Genomic DNA, 24,056 nt, shown 5'->3' on the forward strand with positions numbered 1-24,056 from the left:
CAAATCCCATCCTGTACGGCCTCATGGTGTTCGCAGGAAAACCAGCAGTGAGTATTTACTTACCACCCTTTGTCTCAGGAAACCATGCATGAACACAAGCACAGGAAGCTGCATTTTAAATGTCAAAATATGCTTTAAAAGCTTCATGTCAGGTATGCTTTTCCAAGCTTGAAAAATATCAACAGCTTCAAGAATAATACAACGCAAGAAGAAATTATATTACTTATGGTTTTTCTTTCTTCCCTTCATAAACCACGCTCTCCTGAAGTCAAGCACTAATATGTTAAAATGTTTTTCACCAGTGGCATTTTGCACATCAGGAAGAGCTCATAATTTTATTTTGAATTGGCATTTGCATATTCAGTTAGTCGAATGCATTTCCTCTCATCATTAAGCATGCTATATAATTGATATTCTTCTTCCCTGTAGTGTGACACAGCATGTGACTCAAAGCTTGCCTTCATAAGGATACTCATGAATGCTAAAGCACAACACATGCAGAAAGGCATATTGCATTCCTGTATGCTCGGGCTAGAGGAAAATAGCTGAAGTGGTCCAGAGTTTAGCCTTCTTCAGAGGACTGGATGGTGTCTTTGATCTGAGAGAGAAATTTTTGCAAGGCAATACCAAGGAAGCTCTCTCCACTTGTAATTTTGTGAGTTTGAGGCATGTTGAGGGAAATGACCTGATCATACCAAGAACGTATCTATTTCTTATAAGGAGGACACCAACCCTGAAGACTGTTTTAGGGGTTTTTTACTGTTTTGTTTTGTTTTTTAAGTATTGAATTCACTTTAGGAAACAGGCCAAACTTATACTTAGTGAGTTGCTCCAAAAATGCACAACCATCCCCGTGGGTTTTTTGCCCCATGCAGAGTGTGGGCAGGCAGGACAGAGCCCTGTGCTTCATCAAACATTTAGAGAGGCATCACATGCCCAGCCACCATCTCCCTGTATTTAAAACTTTCTTCCACCTAACCTAGACTTTTCAAGCCTGTCCTAATTGAAAAGTAAGCCCCTGGCAAGTATAAAATTTTAATATTAAGCCACCTGAGACATCCAGTAAGAAGAAAAGTTTTTAAAGAAACTGAACCTGAGAAAAAGATAACCACTGAAGCAACCACTGGAGTAACTGAAAACCTCAGCAAACAAGGATCCAGGTGTTGACCACAGGCTTAGAAGCAGCGCACTGCTGCAGCGCTGGGACAGCGTGCAACCCATTCTTCACATGCACATGCGTACAGGCCCTCCATGTCAACTGTACATGTTTCTCCACTTCTTAAGTCTTAATTTCTTATTCAGATCAATGTTTCTAATTTTAAAATGATTCATAATACAAGGTAATGTCATTATATTACAAGACAACTTAATTTGCAAGTTCATTCCATGCCAAGAGCAAGGCAGCAGAGTCCCTAATTCTAAATAAAGCCTATTTTATGCCAAATATCCTTGCCAAAGCCCTCTAATGAGCTGGCACCAAGTGGCTTCATGGGAGCATCCTACTGTCAGCAGTGCTTTCCAGGCATTACCGGTACCTTACGATGACTCTTTATTTTCCCCATGTGGTTGTCGGTTTGTTCTATCCTTCCCCAAGTAGTAAGCACAAGAATTTCCTCTCTCAACCACCACACACATTAAAAAAGCAGGTCACTTCAGTATATTGTACGTCAGCTCTGTCCTGTCTGGAAATATTAAACATTATTATTAAATATTTATATAGTGAAGCAGTTCTGTCGCTGATAGAGAAAGCGGTCAGTGTTGGAGTCTGCATTGCAGATGTCAACAGTAGACCTCTCATTCATACACAGACAGGAGAAAAACTTTATGTGGGATTCAATTGCTTCAAGTGCAATGAATTATCCTGAAGACTTCGCTCAGTCCAAATGCTCTTTGCCTGTGGAAAAACTGAAGGTTTCACTTACTGGCCTAGTGGGAGCTGAGGATATGAGAACATTTTAAGGCCTCTCTTGACAAATAAGCATGTTCCTTTCAGGAGAAACCAAAAAATTAGATCAAAGCACTGCCTTCTCTCTATTAATTTAATCATCATGAGCCAAACTATAAGCTAGTTTCTTACAAACTCCCATTAGAGGAAGGTTTCCCTGAGAAGTAACTGAATAAACTCCAGAAGAAATCCCAGTGTCTCTCCCCATTGCCCAGCACACACAACACATCCCTGCAGTAGCAAAACGTACTGCCCAAGTGCTTTAACATTACAGGTAGAGTATTTGTTACTCAGGAGTAGTTACACACATTAATTGATACGTTTTGTACTGTATTGCCATCCACAGGCACTGATAGCTGAGTATAGAAAAACATTAAAGAAAAAACCCAAATAAAAAAAGAGAAACAACCCAGAAGAGAACGCTTACCTTCTTACCCGAGAGCTTACTTACGTGAAGGTCTAGTTAGCACCGAGCTGTGGTTTTCAAAAGCTGCTATCACATCTCCGTTACCTCTCTCCTCCTGATGTAGCCAGTCATCTCCAGGTCATTACCAGTGCGCGTGTCAGACACAGTGATCCACTCCACAGCCCTGCTAACATAATAACACAGTCTTGTAGAGATGCACTTGACAGCCTGCTCCTTACAGCCTCCACTCCGCTTGTCAACAAGAAGCAGCTTTGCCCGCAGCTTTGCCCACAGCTCCAGCAGATGATCGACAAGGAGCCACGGACCCATGTCCAGTAACAAGTTTTCCCCGATGCCCTTGATGCAGCGTAAAAAGGTTTCAAGGCTCAACGAGGAAGAAATCAGTTCCTCGGATGTAGGGTGACCTGCCCTGACTGAAGAACCTCATCATGAGACAGATCACATCTCTAGAGATACGACAAACGACTGGCAAAGCTGGGGAAGCAGCACACTGATACTAGACTCCTAATTCCTGCAAAAAACAGTCGCCAGCACCACCCAGCAACCTGCTGCCTCTGCTCATCAGCGGTCAGTTAGGCCTGAGCACGTTATTTGCTGGCTGGTGGCGGGATTGTGCTCTGCTGATGTAAAGAAAGTACAGCTGGCGCAGGTAGGACGTGATATATTTTCAACAGGGTGGAAGTGGTTAAAGAACCTTATCTACTCCTCCTTGCTGTTACATTATGTGTCTGTTAGTGGAGTCCCTTACTCCAAAGTGTGGTTTAGCAGAGTTATATGTTTGTCAGCATTAATGCACCGTCCTGTAAAACATCTGCTTCTTCCCACAGCTACTGTAACTGGTAGAATTGATGGTCTTCCCTCCGGAGACCCACCCTATCCTCCGCTTCCCTGATCAACAAAGCCTTTTCCTGAATGGCTGGTGAACTCATGTCTAATTAGCTGCAAGCTAAGGACGAAGCATGAATTTGGAAAACTGAAAGGCAAGTTGCAAGGCTGGAGACTTCCATTTAACAGCCTTTTAGTGTTAAGATTATATACTTCAAGACAAAGAGGTAGAAATTATGAGCAACTAGAAAGCTGCTCTCTCCAGAAGAACATTATGCAGCCTCTGTTGAAGGCTGCCAGAGCAGCATTCCTGCTATGACAGGAGGGGGCTATTTTTCATTATTATTAATTTAAAATAAATTCCAGTGAAGCTGTGGCTGTGCTGTCTTCATGCTTTGTGTAATTTTGAATGGCTAGCCTATGAATGGCTGGGGAGAATTTTAAGACATATTTTGTGAATCTACCATGAAACATTACTTGTCTTTCTTTAATGAAATATAAGAAAAATGAAGCAAGATGACTGTTCTCTTACAGCTTGGAAGGAAGTTTATACTCCTGTGATTTATTAAGTTTGTGGCTGTGATGGTTTTTTTATGCTTTGTTTAATATTGTATGAACATTGCTATTAAATGTCATGAATATTGCTATGAAACTTAATGAATATTGTAAAATATGGGGTCTGAACAATTCATGAAATGCAACATAGAATTTCATGAAAACTGGGCATGTGTTGTCTTGGAGTCTGCCCAACTTACAACATACTTCACTGAGATCTTAATTATTTTCTGTATACACTGGCATCTATATTTCATGAAAACATCAGGGAGTCTTTTTAAAATACTTTAGATATTTCTCGAAAATTGCTGAATATGAGAGCAGAACTTCTTTGGCTGAAAGTTGCTCTTTTATAGAACTTTTTTCAATTATATAGATGTAAAATACTTCTTCATTTCAAAACAAATAAATAGAATTCATTTTGCTGTAATAAATTACACCAAAGAGGAAAGCTCATAAACTTAAAAAGACTAAGTCACTAAATTTTGATGCTGACAGAAACTATTGTGTGAATTTGTCAAAGTTCAAGAGACTACAAGTTTCCAACTTTACAATTAGCTGCCCACTTTGTTTCAGGTATCTTGAGGACCAGGATCTTGTGTGGGAGGGAGCCCTCAGCTGCATGTCCTGTTTCAGTACGACTGTCAAACCAAACCTTCAGTTCTTAACGCCCTATGCTATGTCCTACGCAGAAAATAAGCTGTGAAGGGGGGGTTGGGGGGGCGGGGAAGGGAAAAAAAGGCCTTGTTTCAGTTTGCTTTCTAGTGAAGCCATTTGCCTGTTCCTTATCTGCAGGAGTGATATTCACTTATCCCTGTTTCCCAAGTCTTGTTGTTTATGGTGAGATTTTCTTCAGTTATAACATAGCTAACCTCTCATCTTTCTCTTTCCAACCTTGAGAGATCCTGAAAACAGTCCTGAAAACACTTGCTGTTAGCCTTCTTAAACTGCTAGATGTTCTTCAAGCACTTCCTCCTTTGATTTTTCTCTCCTTCTTGTCCAGATTTGCAAGGAAGGAGGAAATTGTGCTTGACAGCACCCATGGTTCACGTTCCATTACTGTGGAAAGCAGGTAGATTAACATGAACTTCTTACTTGGATGACTTAAAAGATGCAGTCTCCCACACCCTTCAGTTAGAGATGTTTGCATCTTCCCTAGACTGGAGACAAAAAATTGTTTCCCCCGCCTTGTTTTCCTCAAGTATGACACCATGTGGTCAAGAGTCCTCCCTCTGTGCTCCTGTGATGTGTGGCCGGTGGGGGGGTAGGTGGGTGATTTTTTGCTACAGACCATCGATCAAGAAGAGCTGACTGTCAGCAGCAACGGTTCCCATCGCTGCAGTGGGAAAGGGAAGAAGAGTTTTCAGAGGACATTGGCAGGGAAATACTGGGGAAAGCCATGCAAGAAATGTCATGCTTTGAATGCCTGCAGGAAGTAACCAAATAATTGTATAGTGGTTTCCACTGGCGGACTGCATCTAGTATTAAAAAGCACAGATGTACTTGTTTAAGAAGGTAAAAGGAAACTCAGCAAGACACAGGCAGATTGATTCCCTCACAAAATGCTGCTGGCATGTAAGGGTGTAGCTTGACGTAGCGGAGCAGATGAGAAGGGAGTGTTGCCTGGCAGTGTTACAGCTGTACCTTCAGTGTATCCTGCAGATAGGTACAAAGTTCATTCACTGGTTATAATAACCCCTATAGGATTTCCCTGTAGAATTGCCTTGTTAGGCAATTAAATGCTCTATCGCCATGACATAATTCTATGAGTCATCTGTCATAAGTGTCATCTCAACAACCCAATGATAAAACTGAATCAAAATGCTTTAAATGATGCCTCGCTTCGAGACTGCTCCAGAAACTTATTTCGCTGTAAAGTTTTATTACCCTAAACCTAGTATGTGGCACACTAAAAACACCGCCAAGGTAGACAGATTGGTTGCTGATGCCAGAATCCTCATGGACCTCTCTCTTGTCAGCCCTGTGAACCAGAAGCTGTCCTTACCTCGGAGGGCCTGGCTTTGTCAGCAGCCAAGAGAGACTCACTGCGGGCTGCTCTCTGACAAAACGCCATCCAGCTTGTCAGAACATGAATATGATAAAAATACTGCTGGAGGTCTGGGTTTTGCCCAGTTTCCTATGGAGATGACACATAATAACCCTGTGTGTGCATGCGTATGTTCCCAGTAACTTTTGAACATAGTGCTCAATATAAATCTCGTTTCATGTCAGGCTAGAGATGTTAAAGATGTTAGGTACCTACAAGTTTCGAGATGTTAAAGATGCTAGGTACCTCCAAGTTTCATGAAAGTATGCAGAGGAGATGGAGAGGGACCTTCTTCCGTAAGCGTTCCTCCTGAATGAAAGGCTGAACTCACTTCAGATGCTAGTTACCGCATACAAGAGTGAATACATCATGAATGTCCTTATTGCCGTAATGTAAATCATGGCTAGTGTCATTACACACCAGAGAGTCCAGCTAGGAGATTCAAATCCACACATAACTCATTTCCTTTGTTTTTTGCTACCCATGAAACCTGCTGTTTGTTCTTTGGGTCTTCTACAATTTGCTTTTACCTCACTGTGTTAATAAAACAGGCTAGCCCAGATGCCTCCTGGTTCAGGTACCCCTTCAGGGGATAATTCTCAACTGAACCTTTCCTTCCTCCCCAAAGTCACGGAGATCTGCCCCCTCGCTGGCTGACACAGCGCTGGAGTACCACAGCCGTATTCTGCTGACGATGATGCCAGGGAAGTGCAGGTAAAAATGCCCACAATTTTCTCCACAGCTGGATAAGGCCTGAAGGCAAAAGGACTACTTGGTCCTGGTGTGAAACACACGGAAGGTCTGCCATACATTAAAAGCATAGCTTTGTCTGTACTAGATCAATAAGAAGTGAACTTAAAGCACCTTCAAAACAGACTGAGGAACAAGCACTGTCTTGGCTGTCAGTACACTGTAATTATTTTGCATTGTTAGTTGTTAGCTGCAGCTGCTTTCATGAGCAGTAGCTAAGCTTAATGTGAAATAAATACCTCTGTGAAGACACATCTTTAGTTTTGGACTTGTCATCTCATCCAAACTGCTGCAGTGTCACAGGAAAATAGCTGGTTTAAAGCATTCTTTCTCTTTACCGCTTTCTTGAACTGTTTTGTAAAGTAATCTTCAAGACACATTTGTGCGGCAGTTAATGGTATCCAGTGAAACGACTCAGACAAAACAAAACGGGTACCCTCAGGTGGGGAATTTTCAAAGAGTGAGTAATGCGGTATCACAGTCCAAGCTCAGGAGAGCCCAGAACAGCCCCCATAACTCAGCAGCAGACCCCTGCCCTCTGCCCCCCAGCTGGCTGTCTGCTTTTGTGCCGAGCACCTGCAAAGGAAGCAGGAAGCTGGAGCCTGCCAGCATTTATTCTTTACCGACAAAACAAGAAGTGGCTGGCAAAAGTTGAAGGTTGCTTTGTGGTGTCTAATGCCCTCCTCAGCTTGCTCAAGATGGAGTCTGGGACAAGACTGAGATGATTACAGGGTAAGTGGCTCTCCTAGCCTCTAAGGTAAGAGGCCTAATGTCAGGTCTTGCAGAAGGACCCCAGGTTCACAGGCTCACGAGAGATGAGTTCCTCCAAGATCCTGGTACACAGTAAGAGGCAACTGACCTCTAAACCCTATAAACCCAGGTCCTCCTACTTCTCCGGTTCACCCCCCCCGAGCCATTCTCCCCAGAGTTGCCCCAACACTTCACCTTTTCCCATAATTTCCCTTTCTCTTTATTGCAACCCCAAGTTTTTTCCTCCCCAGCTTTTCATCCTGTAGCCTCTGCCCCTGACAATCATTCACATGTCATTTCTTTTCTGAACTAGCTGAATTGTAACCCATGTAAAGCACATAATTTCGTAAGACATTTCCTTTAAGTAAAAAGAACAGAAACACAGTTTCCTCTAACAGTCATTTCTAAATTCAACACTGATTTCTGTCAATGAGAAGCATGAACTTTACATAGACTGGATGGTGTTGCGGTTCAGTGGCCGCAGTATGTTCCCACTAAAGTCATTCTCAAATGGCAACTTCACAAGGCCACGTTTTATTGGCCCAGGAGACCACCTCCAGTCTCCCTAAAGAGAGAATTAAGCTCTCCATACAGGTCCTTCAGAGGTGCACAAGGTGCTTTGCTCTGGCTAGGATAAGTGTTGACTAACTAAGAACATTTGAGATATAAATAGATTAATGATTTGCAGGTCACATCTTCCCAAAAGATGTGACCTTCACTTGCTAGCGCTAAAAAAGCCCTGTTTTATGAAATGGAAAATGAATTTCAAGACTCCTGCCTGAATTTGAGTCACAAGTGCTATTCCACATCAACGCAGGACATGCCAAATTTCAAGGTAATCTTGGGTACATGTGTGTAATTTAGACTTCCAAAAGAGCCAATATTTACATTTGAAGGGCATATCAACTTCACTCCAGCAAAGTCAGCACTGTAATATGATGCCCAGATGAAGCTGAAGGCTGTAATTCATGAACGCACAGATTACCTAGGAACTCCTGTTGTGGTGACCTCAACCTCTTGGAAAATCCTACCCCTGCTTCAGGTACGCTTCTGCTCTTCATGCAACAGCTGCTAAAATGTCAAAGATTTACAAAGATTACGCATGAACTGCAATGGTTCAGTTGCTGCGACACACACATCTGAGACTGCAATAAATTGGAAGAAGCAGGGCAGAAAACAGGAGCCTGACAATTCCTCTGTGTTACAATGAAAAACTGGATTATACTGGCCAAAGGGATACATGCATTTCAAGGAGGTCGTCCTGTAAAGCTGGCATGGTGCATTGCGAGCGGTTCTGCTTGACCTCATCATAGTCTGCATTTTCTTCTTGTTTAAAGGTACAACAAATCACTACAGTGAAGTAAATAACAGTCATGGACTTTTCTGGAGTATACACCACTATCTGTTAAAACTGATAAGGTAAACTGTACTGCTATTAAGTCTCCAATACCTTGGCGTAAAATGAGTTTTTAGTAATTGCACTGAGTCAAAGCTGCTCCTGAACTCATTAGTCACAAGGGGTCTCTTAATTTCTCCCTGCTGTGTTGGACTAAATGGGATTTTGCTGTCCTCTTCTGTCTATACTTTTTTTTTTCCCTTCTTTTTTCTATCAGTAACATCCCCCCACAACCTTTTAAATAGAGAGCTTTACAGGAAAGACTCAGTTGTTACGCATGAGAGGCAGGCAAGTCTCCTGTTATGGCTATACAGAGCATTTAAATTGAAACATGGATTTCGCATTGAAGAGGGAAGAAATACACACACCAGTGTTCCTTTAAATGCCTCATCTACATCACAAATATAATCAGTATTTGCTTAGTAAAAAAACAATTGGGTCTGCAGAATCTCTGAAAACTAGGCCACATGTTTTAGTGACTAAATTTAAGAATGCAAATACCATCAGTTTAACTTAAATTAGCCATGAAATTTTACCTTTTTATACTAGACAAGCCTAGCACAGACCTACTGTCTTAAGATCACCTTCTCTGTCTGCATTTTGTGAAAATGGGCTGACTCAGGATTCTGTCCAAAATTGCTGCGATTTAGTTTAAAATTTCCCAGCTGTATCTCTGAGATGCCCTCTGGAACAGGTGAAGCTGAGTAGGAGGTACGTGTGTACCAGTGCGATGTATCCTGGTAGAACGCTTAAGTGTTAACTGACATGCAAAAAGGCAGCTAGACTTACTTCACACTGTGATACCCAAGACCTCTGAAAGAGTCAGGCCTTTCTCCTCCTGATGTCACCATATCAGGCTACGATGCACAAAAAGGAAAAAAAAAAAAGACTTCACGCCTACCACTTTGTTTTACTGATTGAAATTAAAATTAGTCTGCTGGTTTGGTTTTATCCATCCAGTATTGAATAGAGTTGTTTTATCTACAGCAAAATTCAGACATGCTGTTTCCACATGTTAAAAGCTATGAAATCTGCATGTTATGAACTCTCTGTTATGCATGCAATCTTGAGTTTGTCCTTTTTGTTTTCTGGAGGTTTTTTTTAAATCAGAAGTGGTATGCTGCAGGACAGGCAATTGGAAACCAGATCTTCTCCTCATGAGACAATCAATAACTGAACAAGTTGTGCAGGGAGTTAGGTTGGGAAATTGCTTCTCCTTATGTTGTCCACAGAGATATAAAAGAAAATTAAGGAGTTGAGGGAGCAAAAACAAGTGTCAGAGTTGGGTTTTAAACCTTCAGATGAGAGGTTTAAAGGACATGCCTTCTCAGGCAGAAGAACCATCTTGATTGTCAAAAGAGTCCAGGTCTAGATCAAATCCCCCAGAAACACTCAAGAGGAAATTAGCTGTGTAAATTCTACTATTTCGCATAGCTCTGGATGCCCTTTGTGACTTATGTATAATTGCTTAGAAATCTCTCTGTAAAGCTCATCTTTCTTATTTCCGTTGCCCGAAAGACTTAAGAACTTCTGCAGCAAGCTCCACTGCACAGTGTAGCTATTTCCCAGGTACCTCACTATTTGAGAGGAAACACTGTAAGTCCAGAGTGAATGTGGGGAGACCCTGAAGTGAATGGAAGCAACCCTTCAGCACCACAAGAACTCCCTGTTTTTGCTGGCTAGGTCTGGGTAACGTATGTGTGCATTGTCTGGGGAGCCACAGTAGCCTTGTCGCTACAAGGTTCCGGATTAAACTTTGGGGGACAAGACAGCAAAATTCAGGCTCAACCAAGTTGCTGGCACACAAATTCCTTCTCGGATCTAGGGCAAGTTGGGGTTTCAGATTGCGGATTCTGCTATAAAGCTCCTAAAACCAAGTGCTGCAGGATCACCTTTATTCTCTTTATTTTTACCTTATATTCTTTAGAGGATTCAGATCCCAATTGTTTTACTAATATTGTCTGAAACATACTTCATACACCAAGATGTATTTGATTCTGGCAGAGTAACACTTTGTCTTGTCCCAGTCTTACCATTTGGGAAAATGATCCTTTTTAGAATCCAGGGCTGTAGCCTGCGAGTTACAAAAACCTGACCCAAAGAGTAAAGACCAGCTCTTCCTGTATTACTGTTGGTTTTGGGAATACCCCAGTGCAAATGGGCTTTCTATACATTGAGGGAGCAGAGTGAAAATCCTTAGTGTATGATTCTCATAATCTGAGCAAATCAGCAGGAGATCAGAGGGGATTTTATTACAGGTTGAACAGGGCATGCTGCTGGAGGACATGGCTAAAAGGTTTTTAGAAGTTGACAAGACGTACATGTAGCTAAACTCAGAGATGTCTGACTGCTTGGCAGGCCTGAACAGGTAAAATGCCGTATTAGCTGTACCAGAAGCTAGTGATCCAGTGAACCAGGGCAGTAAAGCTGCCAGCAAAGGAGCACAGTGCAAAGCCACGTAATCAGACGTGGGGACCAAGACCTGCAGAGTTAGTGCAATGCCTCTGTCCGAAGCAATTTGCTTTGCTGAGAAGGTTCATTAATGTAGTGTTACGCAGTTGCACAAAATTATGCAGCTGGTCAAATGCTTCTTCCTACTTCTACTGCTATTTATATATTCCTACACTGGAAGCTGGCATGCAGACACTAGCTGGCCCAAGAGTTGCGTGTGCTTTGTTTTCGTAAAAAATGAGCTTAGCTTCACCTCGAGAGCTTTGGAGACTTCCTAGGCCAATAGATCCATTAAATTTAGGCTCTGAACCAAACTCTGCAATCCTGGGTTTTCTGGGCACTACAGCTATCAAGCAATGTTAAGAATCAGGTCATATATTCAGTAGCTTTTCTTTAGATAACCATAGTTTAAAAAAAAAACAAACCCAAACCTTGGCATTAGTAAGTCATACCATTAAAAGATAAAAGGAACTTCAATGTAAACTAAAAATGCCTTTTGAGATTGTTTTTAAAATAAAATATTATGATGCTACAACAAGTTGGATTAAAGTCTGAAACTTAAAAATAATACTAAAATAAAGTCCTTTTACCATAAAGTTTTAGTGCTGCTTAAAAAAACAGCTAAGTATTTGAAATGGATTGAGGTGATACAATAGGCCTGCTAATTTTTTTAAGTATTAAAAAAGTGTGAAAAACAGAACAATGCCAAAATTCAGTTTAACCTTTGTTTCTTTTTTTTCTACTACAGGGTTGCCACATAAACAAAACAGGTTTCTAATCTGTGCATAAAAGACAGCAGGAGCTTTTTAATGCAGAGGTGAGAGACACGTAAGCAGAGCTGCAGAAGCTGTTCCAGCTGGAGCAAAGGCTAAGAGAGCTCTCCAGAGCAAGAGCAGGGAGGGCACAGGAAGAGGTCACCGGTCCTCAAGACCTGCAAAGAGTAACTGTCCCTGTGGGATACAAAGCAGGTACCGAGGTAGCCACAGTAGTTACCTGAATTATCTACCCTGAGAAAATTAAAATCAGATACGATGGTGCTACAATAATGGCTCTTTTTAGCAAGCTTAAATAACCACTAAGTATCTGAAAGGCTGACAAGAAAAATATGAAGACACTTACTTTATTGATATGGCCTTGGTAAATCTGTTCTCTTTACGCTATTTGTCCTCTGAAGGAACAGGATCACCTCCATATGCTGCTGCATTATAGTCATAATTATGCCAGTTAAGACAAGGTATGTGCAACTAGGCTTGGATAAAAATAAGTAACTGAGATGGTTTTCTTGTTTAGTATCATCGTAGATGGACGTGCTGTCACAGGGACTGTAAAAACGTAGAAATAATGGCCTGTTTTCTGGTTAAAATTTTTCATTCTGTACTGGAAAGGGAAATTTGCAAAGATTCTATAATTTTTTTTTTTTTTTTTAAATTAGCAGTAATTCTAAATACTCTAACAGTGCCACACAGAGAACTGATCTAAAATGAGTAAATATAATGTTTTAATGCTTTGAATATAATGAGTATAATGCTTTTAAGAGACCAGTTTTTCAAGACTAAATTAGCATAATTCTAAATACTCTAACAGTGCCACACAGAGAACTGATCTAAAATGAGTAAATATAATGTTTTAATGCTTTGAATATAATGAGTATAATGCTTTTAAGAGACCAGTTTTTCAAGACTGTTCATCCTCAGCTTCCCCAAGTTCAGTAAGAATAAACAGCACCCAGTGCCTCCTCAGGAAGAAACGCCCCACAATGTACAAGCTGGGAATGCAATACCGAACAGCACTAGCACCTCCCAGAGGATGCTGACTGCTATCAGCTCTGTAGCACCCCAAATAGTCTTTTCTCCCAGCTAGTAGTCTCATTTTAGGGGCGCAAATGTTGATGCAGGCGTGAGTTAAGATGTGAAGCATCTTGCAAATACTACACAGGAAGCCCTCAGCTGAAGCCCTGACACAGGTTACAGTCACACTGCCTTCAATCACAGCCGGTGAATAGTCAGGTGAAGCAGAGATCTTCCCACTCCAGGAACAAGACCTAAAAGCTGCAGAAAGCTGGGGCATTCAGCTCAGTTTGGAATCAGGAATATGAAAGAAGACAGTTTCACTTTCTAAGTGGAAGATATTTTAAAATAAATTTCAAATAGAAAAGAACTCTAGAAATATAGATTTTATATTTAACGGGAACACAAACTTCTTGAAATCTCAGCATTCTCAGAAATTCTCAGTTTTGATTAGGCTGCTTCATCAGTAGTAGTATTGGCTCTGCAGACTGAGGCTGCAGTACTGGATTATAATACATTACAGCAGTGCTCTCCATTCAAGGAACGGACAGAACAGAGTGCTGAGATACATCTTCATCCCACAGCAACATACTGGTACCTTTGATCTAAAAGCTATCATCCATTCTCATGAAACCTGATTCACTCTCCGTTGTAATTAAAACAAAGACTTTTCTGGCTTCAGTAGCAGCTAGATGTGGCCTCTGTTGTCTACAGAACCATCATTGCGACAGAGAAAGTAAAAAAAGCACCAGTGGAATTATTAGGCTTTCCCTTTTTATAACAGAGAATGTAATACAAGATTTCCAGTCCTATGAAAATCAAGGGGAAGAACAGATTCCAACTCCCTGAACAAAAGTGTTTCCTGCATAAACACAGGGAATGTCATTGGTAAAAAAACCTGTATGCAGAGAATAACAATAAAAAAAAGTAGTTAACCCAGAATCAGATAATATTTTAAAAACAGAAGTATTTTAATACACTCCTTAATCATACAGATTGTATTAGATCACAAAGAAGAAATATAATTTAGGCATCAATGCCTTAAATGTAAACCAAAGAAAAATAATGCGAAAAACCCTTTATGCATTCCTCCATTCTACTACATTTATGATAAAAGTATGCAAGCAATATAGGACAACATTATTTTGAATATCCATTACACACAGCCTCTTGTTAAATATCTTAAAGTGATTTGAGACAAACACAATCTTTTTTTGATACTCTAGTGAAAAAAAATACTGTATTTAGAGAAACTTACTATGATAAATTTTTACTGAAGTGGTTTTGGCTTCCTCAAAAATGAATAAATACTGGTACTGACGCTCTGATGATTAGATAAGCCTTGACACCGAGAGCTGCGACATAGTTTAAGTTAATCTTTAGTAAGGATAACTTGTGCAAATGCCACCAGAATGAATACCAAACAGAGACATAAATATAATACACTTCTTGAAGATACATGCTGCCATTTCTTAGACTCTTTCCATCTCCATTATGCAATGCTGCTTCTCCATTGCAAGTCTGCTGCTGACCACTCGGGAAGGTGTGACTGTCTGAACTTTTACATGGATGCAAAGTTGTTCTAAACCACCACACCAGACAGCCAGACCTCTGCTAAACACAACAAAAGCAAGGCACAGGGTTCAACCAAGGACAGCAACCTTCTTCAATTATTTGATAAGTGACTGTATCTTAAGTCAGGAAGCCTGGTCTCTCGATGCAGGGGCACATGCTTGCAAATCCAACTCTGCATGGTACCAAGAGACTTCAGAGGAACTTTTGATACTCCACATCACTTCAGTCCTAGTTGTAACTACAGGCCACAAAATTCAGACCACTTTTGCAAAAGTCTGAATGGGTCAGAAGTTTGAAGGAATTTTGAAAGTCAAATTTTGAAGGAATTAGGCTCATTAAACTGCATTTCAAACTGACATGTGACTAAGCATAAAATAATCTCAGTCCAGAACTAAAACTGATACATATTACTGCAGGAAACTTGTTTTATTTTCCTAGTAATGGCTAGACTGAACAGTAAAGTGTAATCATTTATAATCCTACAGTTCTACAATATTAAAAAATCTTCACCAGATAATCCACGCCAATTATCCAGGAAATGGTTCTCGAAAAAAGCTGCATGATCATCTTACTTTAGCTGACTGCTAGCACTGTACCACATATATGTCAACATATTCTCTTTGCCTGTATAATCAAATGGTTCTAAATGAAAACATAGACTTGATGAGATTCATGGAGTATTACCTAACCCTGAGCCACAGGAAGCATATTCTACCATGAGATAACAAAGATTTGCTGTTAGAAGATGATACTTCCTAAGACTTAAGTGTATTAACTGTTAAACAAGTACTTTGAAAAATAGCTTGGAAAGCCATGAAAACATGATCAATTTAAAAGCGTTCAAGAAACTCCTGCTTCAACAATAAAGAAACAAATTTTTTGTAATTCAAAAAAACCATGCAAACATTCCTATTCCTACAGCTATTGATTGCTGAAAGGGTGCGAATTCACAGTAGCTTTCTCAAACTTGAAGTCAGGTAAAGGAATCAAATGACTAATGCTGATTAATCAAATCACATACTTGAGCTAAATGGAAAAACAATTTAAGCTTATAAATAGTCCAAAAGTTCACACGTGTGCAAGACAAACCATCTCAGCATTTAGGTACCTCCACTACGTGTTTTCAGTGCCAAAGTCCAAAATTTAGATTCTAAAATGCTTGTTCAGCTGTTGCCTAAGTCAGGAAGCATTTAACTCCAGTTTCACAGAAGGATGTAGATGCCCAAAGTGGAATTTAAATCAAACACATGCACTTAAATCCAGCAGTGACAGTCAAAACAACAGACCTTCACATTTTCATCAGTAGAGGAGATGCACACAGTTGTTCTTGATAGAAAACACCAAAACAATCAAATGATTTGGATTAAAACCAAAGTGTCACCTTATAACACACGTTCTCTCTTTCTGGCCCAAAGAATATTTAAGTATGCCATTTAAACGTGGAGAAATTTCAAGTGGAGATTGAGAGCACTCTTTCACTGAGCTAAAATTGCCTGCTTCAGGAGTTAAGTCCTATGAGTTCAAATCATCTTCAGGAAAAGGGAAGAACTGAAACAGTTCTCCAACATCTGAAGTGAGTGGCCTGAGCCATGAAATAAAACATTGGACATTTTCAAGAAGAAAGATTACTTACCACAGCATTTCTAAGAGTATTCCCAAAGGTATCAATTTCTTACTTTCAGGGAAAAATACTGTGTTAAGTAAATGTAAGGTTACAAGCATTTATCAGTGCTCAGAACGTATATTGTCTTCAAAAAAAATCACCTAATTCTTCAAAACTGAGTAAATTAAGGATAAGCGTGCTTCCTACAGAAACATCAAAGCTACTTTAAAATAAGAGCCACAGCCTTCATTTCATCTAAACTGAGAAAAGCAGAATGAAATCTCATGCTAGCGCAGAAGGTCAATGGGATGAGGTCCAAAGGACCTGAGAGAGTAAGTCTGCATGTCAAGCAGACAACATTAAGCGTTGGCAAACGCAAGGTAATGCATGCAGAAAGGAACAATGTGTCGAGTTCCAAGCTAACTGTACCTCTCACCAAAGAAAAAAGTCTTGAGATTAAAACCACAGTTCAATGTGCTGTGACAGATAATAATGCGAACAGTGTTAGAAACAATAAAGATGCTGAGAGGAAAAAAAGAGTGTATTTCAACATTTTTTATAAATCACTGAGGTGTCCTACGATACTATTCTGGACTCACTAAGTGAAAGAGCACATAAAGAACATACATCTGCAAAGACAGGAGAATGATTAGAAAACAAAGTTGGGAAAGGCATCTGTATGAGAAGACAATCAAAAGATTGCAATACTTTAATTCAGAGAAGAGTAAAAACATTATAGAAGGACAAGAAACAATGATACAAAGAAGGAAAATTGAATGCTTCTGCCCACTTGTTCTTAAAAATACAAGAGAGAATATATAATATATTTTTAATAAATATCATCTACAAGGCTTCCCATTCCAGTTTAATGTACCCCACATGCTTGTCATCATATACTCTTTGGCTTGCAGAAATCATGAGGAACCTCAGCTGAATTCTGAATGCCCTTATGCCTCATGTTGGAGCAGTCCTGTTCCTCTTGCAGTATATAATGCTCCACAGAATTACAATGGGAAGCTGGTTTGGTCATGGAATCCATATTGACAACACAACTTGAATCATCATCCTTTCTGTAAAGCAAATAGCTATTCTTTCTTTTTCAAGTGAGTTCCTGCATGGATTACAAGATCAGCAGACAGCAGCTACAAAACTGCTGTTCAGGTTTGGAGATTTGCAAAACGAATCTAAAATTTCGCTTGTGTTAGTGAATCTACAGAAGCAGTCTGAGTCACAATGGAATGGGCTCTAGTCTGCGTAATTAGATCAGTTAGTTGTCTCATAATAGTATCTACCACAGTAAGATATACATTTAAACAGTATTAAATATAAAAATCTTGACCTTTAATCCATTTGTATCAGGCCACAAAGCCAAAGTGAGCTCCAAAGAGTTCTGTCCTGTCCAGGTTGTCTTAAAGATCCCTGATCGTGTCACTGGATAGAAACTCATCATTTTCCTAGTTCAGATTGAGCTTGGTCAAAGAAAAATGAGAAAGTTAATCAACAGTGAAAGTAAAGATTAAAGAATATCTTTGGTACGATACAAAAATATGAAATTGGTGAGGAAGAATCTGTTTTGCAACTAACAATGACTTTTTTTCCATAAAGTTATATTAATTATCATTATGTTTTCCTCCTTTAACTATATATTAAATGTCTTGTATCAGCATCCCTCTTTTTGCCTCAGATCAATGTCAGAGAAGCCTTCATTGCTGTATAGAATGTTTCAACTAATAAAATAATTAAAAGATGTTACTTATACCTATAAACCTTTGTTTTCTTACATCCGCAGGCTACAACAACTACAGTAACACTATTACTAGGTAACACACTCTCCACAAAATACACCGTTATCTTTAAAGAATATAAAATTGTAGAGTCAGAAATACAAAGGGAGCCTGGTCAAATTAGACTGTGCTTTAAGAATTGGAAAGAAAAAGCCTGAATATAGAGAGTGAGAGATATTCTAACATCTCACTGGGGTGGCTGTGGGAGGGAGACGATGGAGCTTTAAAGCTGATGCAACAGAATCTCATCTGCATTTCAGAGCTGCACATCACAGCTGCAGAGCTGTTGCACTGAACAACAGAGTTGCTTCATTGCAATTCTTCACTGGAAAGAGAGAAGAGTTTATGTTTAGGAAAAGGGTATAAAGCCCACAGAAAGAGTACCTGAAACATATTCAGGAGAGCTGAAAAACCACAGAGATCCAAGCATTTTGAGCTAACCAAATTTCAGGTATTATTTTTTGTAGTATGGTTGTTCCACATGTTATTTGGGTAAACAGATACGGACTAGTCTGGTTTATGCCTCTTCCATTGATGATTATACCTCATCACTAATTCTGTGCTGAGATAAACAGTTCTTGCCTAAAAATCAAGATGGAGCAATAGAAAAACATTACCCTTTTTCCAGATTACTTCTGTCTTTTGAAACCAACATAGATCTGGTAAGCAGTCTCAGTCAACATCCGTACTTATAGTACAGGGGCATCTGGAGAAGCCACATGCACTACAGCAAACCTAAATTGTCATGACTGATGTTTGTGTCTAATCAGCCCCACAGATGTGACAGGATAATTCTGCCTGAGTTGTTTACTCTCAGCAGTCTGAGTCATGTAAGGTGTCAATTATACTGAAGTTAATAAGAAAATATTTCATTTACTAACTGCAGGATCATACAATGAATCAGCCTCTGAAGAAACAGGATTAGTTAAAAAACAACAAATAATTGCCTGTAATGTTTTTTTAAAAACCACTATAACAATACAAAATCTATTTCAATCTTATTTTCCACATGCAAGTCAGATTCTTTAAAGTCATGAATAATGGATATATCTCTTTTGTGATGTCTTGTTGCTTTCTATAGTATGAAAAGACAAGTATTATGCAAATATAACATCTTCAGAAACAGTCTCTCGTCAAATAGGCATCGTTTTCTATTTTTCTGTTGCTAATATAATTGACAAAATACTTGATACTACTGATTATGCTTTTTCTTGTAAACCACTTATTTTATGGGTTTAAACAGCTGTGTTTTTGCCTCTATGAGCCTGTGAGTTCATTATAAAGTTGTAACCATGCTGTGAAAGAGCAACAGGCAAAGTCTTAGGCGTACTATCCTATCAGCTGGTAAACAACATTTGATAGCAATAAAGGTATAATTCAATCAACATTGGCACATTTCTGAAAAAGGGAGAAGGTTAATATTATTCTCCCCTCCTCCTCCTCAAGCAGTTGAACCCATATGAAATGAACAGAGATTTAATTTGTAGATGTTCTTGATTTATACAGAATCTCTTCAGAGATCTGCAAACATCTGTCACTGTTAACAATTCTAGGTCTCACCCTGGGACACCTTGAATCAATTCAGCTCTCTTCAAAATTTCTTTTAGGACCCACTGTATCTGCTATAAAATTAGACCACAGCCTAATTCAAACCTGGTGGCTACAAGATTAGAGAAAATAAGATTACAGTTAAGGCATAAGTCTTGTTCATTCCTGCATTACACCATTTCTGCAAATGAAACCTAACTTCTACGGCAATAAAATAATTACAACAAAGTGGCAAATTCTGGCCAAAGATTTTGTTTGGGAACACTTGTTATAAAGTTATTTGCCACTAAAAGTACTTCAAACTTTTCAGGTACCACACCAGATTAATTCTACAGTGTTACAGACAATGAATGAAAAACTCCATTCTGAAAAACATCACTTTCAATTCGGCGAGATACTGGGGACCAAGCCATCAGAAACTTCATGAAGTTCCACAAGAAGTGCAAAGTTCAGCAGCTGAGGCAGAAAACTCTGCTGCATCGCAACAGACTGGGAACCAACTGGCTGAAGAGAAACCCTGCTGAAAAGCTTCTGGGGTCGTCATGGTGTCTCTCAAGTTGCATGTAAGCCAATAGAGTGCCCTCATATAAAGCAAACACCACACGTGTTAGGAGGATTACAGCCAGCAAACTGCAGGAAGCGACTACATCTCTTTCTACTTGGCATTGGCGAGGCACACTTGGAATAGTGTATCTAGCTTTGTGCCACCTAGTTTGAGCAGCAAATTAAGATAACTGGAGAAAGTACATGAGAGGGCTCTTGAGGCAGAGGACACATGCCCTACAAGGAGAGGTTGAGGGAAAAAGACATGTTTAGTTTGACAAGGAGGAGATGAAGGCTGAGAGGAACTAACTGCAGCCTACAAGAACTAACTGAAAGGGAGTTACAAAAATGATGGTGTCAAACTTTTCAGACAATGGCCTCAAGCTGAAGTTCATACTGGGCATTAGGAAAAACTTATTCACCAGGAAGATACTGAACCTTGGAACAGGTTACCCAGAAAGGCCATGGAAACTCCATCCCTGGAGATTTTCAAGACTCAGCTAGACAGAGTCACAGCTGATATGACTTAGATTCTGCAACAGTCTTGCTACAGGTGGAAGGCTGGACTAGATGACTTACAAAGATCCATTCCAACCAATATTTCTATGATTCCATGTGAAGAACTGAAAATCAGCATGTAGTCTTAAACATGCTTATCCCTGGAGAAATAACAAGTCTTTTTTTTTTTTTTTAACTAGAGAAAACGGACTGCAGTTTGCATTACACAGCAAATTGTAATTAAATCAGTGCCATCTTTAGAGCTACCTTTCAGTTTTTTCAGCTACACTAAAATGAAGCTACTTCAGCAGGGAGAAAGCTGAGATCTAAGAATCGCAACCAGAGGCAAGCACCTTTGAGAAATGGAATTCAGACCTCATTTCTCTCCTCTGCCTTTCTCGACTCATCTTTGCAGCTTCTTTGAAGTCACTTCTAAGGTGTTTAGTTTTCCCTGCTGCGTGTTAGGCACCTGTGCTCTTAACAATAACTGGTAAAGTTAGGGACTGCAACAACCAGGCACTATTTGCCAATGCAGCTTCTGAACTCTGCAGTACCTCTGCCGAAAAAGATGAGTTGAGGACATAAGGGAGAATGTGTTTTTACTTTTAGCTATTTTGTAAATACAAAAAATAATAAATTGGAATACACTACATAGTAAAGATTCACAGGATGTATTTCATACAAAGGATACTCTACCTGCCAGCTTTTTCACTAGTGTTAAAAAGTTGCAGGACCATCCTGGTTTGGTTTCCTTTCCTTCAAGTGTATACCATGGCTGGAAGAGGCATGGAAGACGAATAATAAGCTTAAACCCAAGAAGCCCTTTCAGGTTTCTGGTGCCAAAAGTATTTTTAAAAAGTACATAGCTCACAGTTGTTGGTGACAACCAAAATCTGTCACTGCTGACTGTGGCACAAGGACCAATGTTTTGTCATTATTTGTCTGGCTTGTGAATTGTAAAATCTTCCTTCTACGGGGGTGGGGCTTTTTCCCTAGTGATGAAGCAACACAGTTTTGTCCCTGCACGAGTATGTATGTGCATGTATGTATACTGACCACAACAATTTAACTAATCATAATTTACTTCACAGATCTGGAACTAATGTTTGCCATGCAGGACAACTGGTACTTTATCCCTGTGACGACACTTCTACTGCTATTACCATCTTTGTTTTTTTTCTTCATGGAGCTAAAGGCTTCCTTCTCTCCTGGTCATTTCGAAGCAGTCTTGGCGATTCACAGAATCCTCACCGAAAACTCACCTTTTGAAGAAAATATGGCCAAGTAATTTTATGTTTGAACATATTTGTACCTGGACAACAGTTTAGGAATGAAATTCGGTTTGAGCTTCTGTTGTACATTTTTTCATATAATTCCATCTGTTCCAGTGTTGCACTAAATTGGGATATGTTTCTCATTCTAGATTTCCAAAACATACTTTTGTGTGAAGTAAATCTCATTTGTATTTAGTGTTACACTCTTAGTCTAGTTGAGCTCTAAGTACAGTGAGACTGGGCATGCTAGGTTTGCATCAACAGCTCTGAAGGTCACTTGCCTTTACCACTAGTCTAGGTATGGTCTGACAGCACAGAATCAATGCCAACACAGGTACGTTGAGGCCATCTTGAATTTTGTCTGGGTTCCCAGAAATGATCCCTAATATCTACAGAGCTGTCTTTTGGTCTGAAAAGATTGGCATGGATTAGAACAGCCCAAAGTTTCACTTTCTTTCATATTTCATGATGGTAAAACACGGAGGAAACATTGGGAAAGGAATCATGTAAAACTGCTTATGCCAACACTGCTGTTTGCTCCTTTGGAATAGCAAATTTTCACGAGGCTATTTTAGCCTCATGAAAACAAAAATCTCATCTTGCCTCCACATTAGTGCTTAGATAAACAAAACAAAACAAATTACAGAGAAACAACAACCAGAAATGAGTTTACATTTGCACTTCAATTAGTTTTAAACTTTTTCCCTGTCCTGTTTCACTGTTTGACATGCATACAAATATACTCTGTATTTATTTAAAAAAATTAAAAATTTGTTTTGAACCTTACCTGCCGGTATAATCCTTCCCTGCCGGTATAATACTTCTTCCTTGTGCTTCTAGCTGAAGTGTTACTATTCTTTAGCTGTTTTTATTCAGTTTAATAAATTTCACACATTTGTGGGGGGGGGATCTTTCTCAGCAGTTCAGCTTAATAAGAAGAACCTGTACCCCTTCTAATCAGCAACCCAGTATTGCTGGCAAGTATAGCTGAAAAGCATTAATTTAGGTGTTTCTAGCAAGAAAATAAAAATCTATGCCTAGAATTAAAAAGTCATAACTTGGTCATTTTTCTGCAGTTATTTTATTTGCAAAGTTTTGCACTTATTATATTTTACAGATTAATCAGCAGATGTAATCTACCTACCTGTCTTTAAGCAGCACTCTAAGCCTTTCGTTCCTTACCTGTCCTTTCTTTCCATATTGTCAATTAAAACAAAACAAAAAAAAAAACAGTCCACACTTTGGGTAGGGACTAAGTGGAACTCTGCTTCATGTTCCATAAAAGCACGAAGTACTTCTGTATTTCCATAGAAATGCTTCTCAATAAAAATAAGAAAACAGAACATTCTAGAGGAAGAGAAATAGGCCTTTGGGATAGATTTTCAGTCAATAAGAATGGATATATTATTACCTTCTGATGTTGCATCCAGTTCCTTCATTGTCTCCACATCCGATATCCTCCTTAAAAAGGCAGTGTTGTCTGGATATCCCTTTGGAGTACCACACCTAAAAGGCTGCACTTTTTAATGTGGAAGTGATTCAGTTTCATGCTCTTCCCTTAATGCTGCACTGAAAGAAAACAGACTTTCTCAAAAAATGAAACAATTTCAGTATTTTAGTAAAGAAAGTTTTATGGGTCAGAAACATGTTTCTTGAAAAAGTATGTAATAAAATCTTTAATGCATTCAGAACAACAGCCTGTACGTAAATAACCTTAACAATAGAGTTGAGAACATAAACACACTGATATGTATGGAAAATGTTAATTACTGTAAATACAATGGTATTTTATACAGGCATAGTTGTAAGTCCACCTCTCTCTAACCACTCCTGAAGGCCTGCCCACACCACCAGAGCTGCCTGTGACCAAAGATCCAAGGCCCAGCTCTGATACAGGTTTGTCTGATAAGGTTGTGTAACCTTAGCTCTGACTGCTCTGACCGCTAAGCAGATTGCAAGGTGAGAAAGAGCAACGAGAGGTCCTGTAAAGCAAAGCCAGGCAAGATAAGAAAGGTAAAATTGCAACTAGAGAATTACTGAGATAGAGATCCTCAGCAGTTTAAAGAGAAAAAAAAACCCAACATATAAAGGTATAAAAACTTTCAGCAAAAAACAGGGAATCAGAGGATGACAACTCAGCACCATCAAGGATCTGTTCCAAGGAGGAGCAGAAGTCAACCTTCCCCCGCTTGACTGGCACCTGTCTGGCCAGCAAACACTCTTCAGGTGTCTTACTGGGGTGGGGAGCATACTAATGCTTAGCTGGTAGCTCGTTAATCCTAGTGATCTTTTGTGTGT

The sequence above is a fragment of the Aptenodytes forsteri genome, unplaced genomic scaffold (genome assembly GCF_000699145.1).
Source record: "Aptenodytes forsteri isolate BGI_AS27 unplaced genomic scaffold, ASM69914v1 Scaffold166, whole genome shotgun sequence".
In the NCBI taxonomy this organism is placed as follows: domain Eukaryota; kingdom Metazoa; phylum Chordata; class Aves; order Sphenisciformes; family Spheniscidae; genus Aptenodytes; species Aptenodytes forsteri.